This window comes from Syngnathus leptorhynchus, chromosome 18, assembly GCF_054491065.1.
Source record: "Syngnathus leptorhynchus isolate UIUO chromosome 18, UIUO_Slep, whole genome shotgun sequence".
Taxonomy (NCBI): Eukaryota; Metazoa; Chordata; class Actinopteri; order Syngnathiformes; family Syngnathidae; genus Syngnathus; species Syngnathus leptorhynchus.
The window spans coordinates 4,918,630-4,927,397 of NC_141212.1; positions in this window are offsets into that span (position 1 = coordinate 4,918,630).

Here is an 8,768-nt window from a genome sequence, read left to right on the forward strand (position 1 = left end):
TTGATGAAAATAATTTGCATCTTATTTCCTGTCCCTCTGTGTTCCTGATACCAGCTGGGATTCATGTTTCAAGCCATCTGCATTTGTATTCATGTGCTGGAGGAAGGAAAAGGCAATAATATTAAATTGACACATGATTTTTTAAATATTCTATCAATAAATCTATATCTAACTTTTTCTAATCAACCTGATCACTATTTGAAACTCGACCAATAGGATTGTAATATTAGTAAGTTTTTTGTTGTTGTTGAGGGAATGCGATTAATCACGATTTCAAATTCTGCTTTTGCATATCACTTCAACAAAAGCAATTTGTATCTACACTCGTTGTTGTGATGTTATATAATGAATAATGAATGATTTGAGTTGCCTGGGTGATTTATAACATTGTCATCAGAAGAAAATGGGGGCATATTAGACAGAAAGAGAGAATACTAGTTTTTCAATCCCAGGGTTGTTGTGATCATAAAAATTCCACTGGGCTATATTTATTTAGCTATATGAAAACAATTAGCAGTGTAAATTGAATTTCTCTTCAAAGGAACATAAAGGATTGGTTTGTTTTCTTTTTTTTTTTGGTTATGTAAAATTATGTGTTGCTACTTTGGAAATGACAGTTCATTAACATAAGCAACATCAAAAGATGCAAATGCTGAAGGCACTATCGTCATGATGGGAGTAAATGAAATGTAATTGTCTTGGCATCAGAAGACTGTTTTTGTATTCATTATAAAATCGCACTTTGATCAAGAAAAAAAGGTGACTTAAAAGCTTCTGAGCTATAATTGCAAGGATCACACTTTGACTTTGAACCTCTAATATATACAAATGTTTGTTTGTTTATAAATGCATTGGATGTGAAAGTAGCACATTTTGATATCTGGTAGGTTCAGTGAACAATGGAATATGAGTTGACTAGTACCTTGTGTTGTGCTGGTGACCTTTCAACTTTGCACCCCACCTCTCGCTCAGTCAGCTAGGCTACAGGTGACCCTAATAAGACAAATGGTATATAAAAAAATATATAGAAAGTTATCATTCAATTTTTGAAATGCTCTTATCTGTCATAAAATCAACATTTTATAATTATAAATACATTTTATATCGTCTTTGAGTCTCTGAGTGCATTCATATGTTCTTGTCATGCTGAGGTTGTTAATATTTATCCACCGGATCCATGTGGTGCTGGTTTAAAACAAATCTGAAGGTCTTCCTCCAACCCCGGACATACACGCTGGGAGCAAAATGGAGATCATGCTGAGATGGAACCAAAAAAAAAAAAAGAGTACACTCCAACAAACATGGAAAGGCACCCACATCCTTAATCGCTCTGTAAGTGAAAGGTGAAAGCAACTAAAGGGGGGTCATGGGGTGTTAAGTGTAACAGTAACCTTTCATTGATGTTTACTCAATTCAAATGTGTCTAAAACAGAGACACTTCTGACAGCAGAGGGTTCTGATAAAAAAAAAAAAATGGGAAAATGTATATCGATTCATTTTTTATTTTATTTGGAACTTGGTCAACATTTAGCTTATTGCTAAGAAATGGTGCCAAACATGTTGACATCCAATTGAGCATGTCTGAGTTTGAAAGGAAAAAAAAAAAAAAGCAAATGCTAACATGCTAACAGTTTTGATTGCATTAGCTTTTGATAAGTGACACTATGGGGTGATGGGTGGATTTGTGTTTGGTGAAGAATTGTACCACTAAATTAATCACCAAAACACCTAAATTAATATTTTATTGGTTAAGAGCACCAAGACGGATTTAGGTTTCTACTACACCTTGTTCACATTCCCTTGCCTAAATTAATTTATAGGTTATTAAACTGGGTCAGCTAATTCCCGTTTTAATTTCTTCTCACAAGGTAAAATATAAAATTGCGTCAAAACAAACACTGAACAGCAGTTCATTCTAGCTGCATTTGTGAAAACCTTTTTTTGTGTGAAACAATCCATCATGTGTAATTAGAAAAAGTATAATAATGTATATTTACCTATTAAGTCTGGATTGTTTTTTTTGGGTCAAACCATACAGTGTAATAAAATATTTTCAGCAACTGTCAGCAATTTCTTTCTTAACTGTCAATATATTTTAGATAATTCTAAAGCTTTTTAATTTTTTTTCATTATTTGTTTTTTTTGATACACCACAGCATCAGTAAAAAAAAAAAAAAAGCAATTCATACATCGAAAGATCACATAGTCGTTCGTCATGGCCGCTGGCTACTGAGCAGCTTTACTGCAGGTTAAAAGTCTCTCTGGCAATTGATGAAGGGCCCGGTGTTATTTTCACAAGCTGCCCGCCCACATTATATACAGTATGGACCCCTTGAGATATCTTACCTCTTTAGAGCTCCAGCAACTATCTCATTATGAAATAGTAATTCCCAAGCAACAATACCTTGTTTAATTGAACGTGTCAGTGGATGGAGGAGGAAGTGAAAGATTAAAAAAAAAAGCTGGCCAATGTTGATAACTTCCAGTAAAGCGCCCGGGTCGAGCAGTAGAATGGAGGTCGCCGAATGTAATACATTACTCCGACACAAAGACACTATTCAATACGAGACGGAAGGGAAATTGATCCGCAACACACTCTGAGAAGTCGTTGTTACTGTCATCACAATATGGTGAGACCCAAGAGGAGATGAGTTGGTGATAGGAATGGGAGACAGAAACGAACAGAGATGGGCATGTCTGGAACATTCCGTCGTTCATCATTCGCCTGCGGGTCGGGCCAGCCGTCTGTCACTGTCAGTCCAAAATTATTACAAGCCGACCCAGTCGTGGTCAGTCTGTCACTCAATCATTATTTCAACAGCGGTTCCGTCATCGTCAATGTTCTTTTTAGGGCTGGAAAATAAAGGCTAGACACTATTTATTGCACAATTATTTTTCAATACTTTTGGGGGAACGCGGAATTGATTATTCCATTAATCGAGGGAATAATCGTTCGGCTAATTGGAAAAACTGTGTTTCGCTTTGACTCTATATTTAATCAATATGCTCGAATGGAAAAAAAAATCTTGTCAGGGTTCCAAAAGGTCTAAGAGATTTTTCTCAAGCACCCTAAATGTGCGTTGGAGACTTGCAGTGATTGGGATGAGAATCAGAATTTATTCGGTATCCATTTTCCCTGGCATGCCTATTTGCGTTTCTCTATGTATTAAACTATTTTTATCATCTCAGAAATAGCCTAATTAATTGAACACTCCACCAACACATTAACGATCTTTCAGTCACGGCATGGTCTTCAACATCAAAGCTTTATTGTGTATGAAATACGATTATCTACCAGAAATGATAATCACACATCATTTCACGATCAATTTTAATCTTGCCTAACGGTCTTCTCAGGTAACAGTAACCTGTTGCTTCAACTTGATTGTTTCCTGATTGATTCCCACTGGAAGTCTAAAAAAAGAAGAAAAAAAAGTGCAACAAAATTCTCATGTTGAGGTAAAAATTGATTCTAGCGTGGGTTGGACGCTCTATTTTGGGAGTTCTGTCTGAATCAGCCCCGCGACTGTTTGATGATACAATGTCTCGTGTTTACTGCGAAAACCAAATCCACGGTGCTGCACGAGCATCGTCAGATAATACCGTTTCATAATCGACAAACATGTCACCACTCGTCCAAATAAATTCACAAAGTAGAATTAGCAAAATGATAGTGTGACCATGTATAGCTGGTCTACTCACTAGCCACTTAACCACTGGCACCTTCCCAGTAACCAGTCCCCATTGTATGTACTGTAATACATATACAATTTGTGATTCCATGGAGACTTGATCTGGCAGTTCTCTGACCTCTAATAAATAATGAATATAAAACCAGTTATAAGCCTGTTATGCGTGTTTTCTTGCCCGTGGGGGTACTTGAATTGCCTCTAGGGGGGTGTACAAGACCACAAATCTACATACGGTCAATCAATTGCTTATATTAAAGTAGAATATGGTTTCATTAACACCCTGGTTGCGTAACCCATAAAAAATATTGCAACATTGCACCACAGTTTTCAGCTTTCAGCCTGAAGCAGATGGAGAAGAGAGACTTCACCAAAGGCTGTTCCTGTTAACATAACAGGTAAATAACAGGAATATTTTACAGCATGTGTGTGCAGGGCGCTTGTGGGCGCTTGTTTAATAGAACAGTGTTGAAGGTCAGCTTGGCGTTAGGAACATATCTTGGCCAATTAGCACTCCCACAGAGAGCGCCATATCTGGGTCTGTCCAAGCTGCACATGGTCATTGCTTGTATGTGTGAATTACTGCTTTCCAAAAATGGGAAAAAAGGCACTCAAGGTCTAAATGAAGAAATATCAAATTAAAATAAAAGGACAGATCGGCAACACAAATAAAGGACAGAATGACAAAAAGAAACCAGGGACCTGAATACAAACAAATTGATGAATATCTGGGCAAGACATGATTGGCTGGGAAAGCAAATTAGAAGACACAAGGGGCGGGGCTAACGGGAACAGGTAGAAACAAAAACAAAATGGACACGGACATGAAGTACAAGCAAACAAGATATAACATGAGACCAAATTAAATAAGCATTTGGATATTATATAGTTGGATCACATTCAAATATTTTATGTACCAAAGTTGTTTTCCAAAATGTTTTTGGCCAGCAGACCTTTATCGGGGATATTCTGTGATTATTTATGACTTTTAACCTGTGATGGTTGTCGATGGTTGCCTCTCCCCTAAATCCGAATCAGAAAAAGTAGTATAGGAAATAGATGGGAAGTATCGATATTTATTGAAATAGGAATTCCCTGAGAAGAAATGTGACCATTTTTTTATTTCCTTCACTTGATTCAATTTTAATGAGGTCCCGATTCCCCAGTCATATATTCAATGTTATTAAAATTGATCTAGAGTTTAATTTTGGCTGAACTACAAAATACAGCAAACATTCATATGAAAAATATTGACAGATGACATAGGCAATAATTGAAACACAAACAAATCATTAAAAAATTGTCCTCATGAAAATACACAGCAAGAATCAATACTGGAATAATATTCATAATTAAAATAGCAGATAGCTTTTACCTGTCACATGCACACATGTTAATGTAAATCTTCTCCGTGCAAAACATTGCTGTTGGCGGGTCCACAGTGCAAACGTTGCTTGAAGGTATGTTCTTATCCCCTCTGACCTGACTGTGTCACAGCAAATGTTCTGCTCTTATAGTTCTTTGCTTTCCATGCCATCTTTTTATGCCTGCAGGAATGTACAAATGTGCTGTACTCTATAGCTCTACTGTAACGTAATATTTTAAATGTAAAATCTGTACATGGCTGTATCTTTCTATATTTGCGACTTAGGAGAACACGCTATTGGGGAGTAGGACTAGTTATAAGTACTAGTATATTATGTAAAATGTAATTTTAATACAGTGTTAATCATAGATAAGCAGTCATTTAAAAACAATTATCAATGTAAATTAAAAAAAGAATCGAATGATATAGTATTATTAGTTATTTGAATCAGCATCATTTCTTATACAGTTCAATTTCCAATGAAGATGCCTAAGAATAATCAGTACTGTCGCGATAAAGCAAGGTCAAAGGTTGATTCGGCACTCTCAGTGGAATGACTGCCGGCGGCGCAGCGCATTGAAATAAAATGAGACGATCTTAAAAAAAAAAAAAAAAATAACAAGGAAAGATAAAGCAAGTACAATTCCTCTGTGGTTGGGCAGGTAGTAGAGTACTATCTGGATGAAATCAAAATAATGAGCTGGAAAAAAAAAATCTCGACCCAATTGTTGCAATATGTTGACTTGGTAGAAAGTGCACAACAGAATGAAAAGCTTCTTCATATTAATTAGAGCTGATCAAATATGTTGTACAGTATAAAAGGATTTTTCTTCACATATGCCATATGAACATAACATTTTTAAAGCCAGTAAAGTTGATCTACTCCTTTCACAAAGCATGCATACATCCTACTTCACATACATACAGCAAACCCACACAATTAAACACACCACAGACACACAATCAAACAAGGCAAAATGCCACATCAAAGCAGCTGCACAAAGATAGCTTATCTCGCCAAACCAGAAAACATAATTTGGACATGATTCTACAGAGCCCAGTGAGTGTTTTATAGTGAAGGGATTTAGTACAATAGACAGCATTGCAGTACACAACGAAAGGTCATTTTTTTGTTTCCCTTAGCGAGTAAATTATTGCTTATTTAAACCTAGTGCATATTTTACATGCTAATTAGTCTTTCCAAAATCCAGAAAAACGTTATGAGGCGGCAGTTTAATATACAATGGCTACATAAACCTGTAAAATATAAAGATAAAATGAATGTCGAAATTCTACTTGTGAAATTACACAAATTTATGATTGAAAATTTAATCTGTTTATATTTGTGGTAGAGAACTAATTAACTGGTATAAACAACTGCTTCCGGGAGAATTAAATGCAGGCCATAATGGCACAAAAAATGTCTGTAATGGACGACCCTGATACCAAATCAGTCGGTTAAATTGAGGTTCCAAAATATATGCTCAAGTATACCCGTGACCCGAGTGAGGAGAAGATGTAGAGATTGGATGGATGGAGTTTGACAGGGTGGTCACCTGAGGACAGAGGAAATGACAGGGTCATCATTCTGTGCCAAGACGGTTTCTATTTGCTCGCCGACACTTGTCTGTCTTTTTGTGGCTTAGGGAACAGAAATCACCACGGACAGTAGTGACAAAGTGTTGGGAAGGCAGTAAAATAAAAAAATTCAAAAGGTTGTTGAGATCCGTTTAACACTCTAACGCATAGGTGTCAAACTCAAGGCCCAGGGGTCAGATACAGCCCGTCATATCGTTTTATGTGGCCCGCGAAGACATATTTTGCATCGACTTTGTGTCATTACCAAAATTTAAAATCGTCTTAAAAAAAAAAAAAAGAAATATTAATAAATAGAAATCTAATTTCTGACGGGTCAAACAATTACGCCATCGATTAATCGGATAAAATAAGTAAAAGTAGATGTTTGCAAATGCCAAAATACAATCAGTTTGTTTTTATGATGGACTATAAAAATCAGACTATTTTATCTATAACAATGCAAAATTTAGAGACATTGTTTAACATAAACAGCTCCTGTGCTGTTTATGTTAAACAATGTCTCTAAATTTGGCTATATTTACACTTGCCTGGTATTTTTGTTGGATTCTACAAACTCAGACTAGTTCAACAACAGAGTGTTCCCATATTTCAACTGTCAGATCTGCTGGTAATATTTTTAGATTTGCGGCAATGATTGTAAATGTTCCCAGGTGGTTAAATATGTCTGGCAGACACAAATCAGTTCAGAGCTGTCGGCCAGTTAATTTGATGTTCTTGCAATGCTCTGACACGCTTATGGCACATTTAAGTACCGGAAGGAAACAAGTGCACTGTAAGCAACTTGATTTATCATTTATCATTTATACTTGAGAATAGCATTCAAAGTCTTTTTTTTTTTTTTTTACTAGGCCTTTTTTTTTTTCCTTCACAGAAAAAAAAAAGTATCAATATGTATGAGTGGGATTCAGTTCTATGCAGAAGGGGATTAAAATGGGCTTCCGTGCTGTGAAAAGCTGAGGAAACAGACAAGTTCTACGAAAAGACCTGAGGTTCCAGAAAGCTGAGCACTGTGTGCCAGTGCCGCGGGACAAGAGCTCAGTGTCATTCCGCAGCTTTAAGATGAAAGCTTGATGCTGGCAAAGACTTCTGGAAAAAGAGACGGCAATGAGAGAGAGGGGGGGGGGGGGGGGGCTAATGCAGGAGGTGGGGATTCCAAATCTAAATTCATGCCAACACACAGGAACAAACACGTGCACATGATGATGGGTCGGAAGGTAAGCAGCGGCTGTCTGGTTCAATTACCATGATATACATAAAATTGCTATGGAGTGCATAGTCAGAAGACAGGTTGTCACCAATCTGTCACCTTGCGTCTGCCATGGGTTGGACACACATGTACACACCTGCTCTCTCTCTCTCTCTCTCTCTCTCTCACACACACACACACACACACACACACACACACACACACACACACACACACACACACACACACACACACACACACACACACACACACACACACACACACACACACACACACACACACACACACACACAAGTGCGCACACAAACACGTCAGTTCATCTCTTGGTTTCAGTCACAGCTGCTTGAACCATTCTTCAATCAGTTATTAAGATCAAGATCAGCATCAATAATCAATATCATGATCCATATCACAATAATTCAATATATATAATGGTAATTAATATAATATTTAATATAATATATATAATTTGATATAATATATATCTTATGTAAAGAATTTAATATAAAGAATAATTATATAATTTGATATAATATAGATTTTTAAATAAATAAATTATTCTGCTCTGTGAATGGAATGACTTTGCCAGAGGTTGCTGATTCTTAAAAGAAAAAAAAAATATTGAATAAACTTTTATATCTACAATTTAATGCACAAAACAACATGCATTTTTGATTTTAAAATAGTTTATTTCATAAACAATATCTAAAGTCACAAACACAGTCAGGATAGAAAATGCCAGAATTGGAATAGGACAAAGGGGGGGGAGAGAAAAAAAACAAAAAAAACTGCAGGACTTCCAATCTATGGTAACGGGAGGTGTTTGAACTAGGACAGAGGATGCAAACTATATTTGGGAAACATCCGCTCTGCATTGACAAAATGACATATTTGTTATGTAACCTAT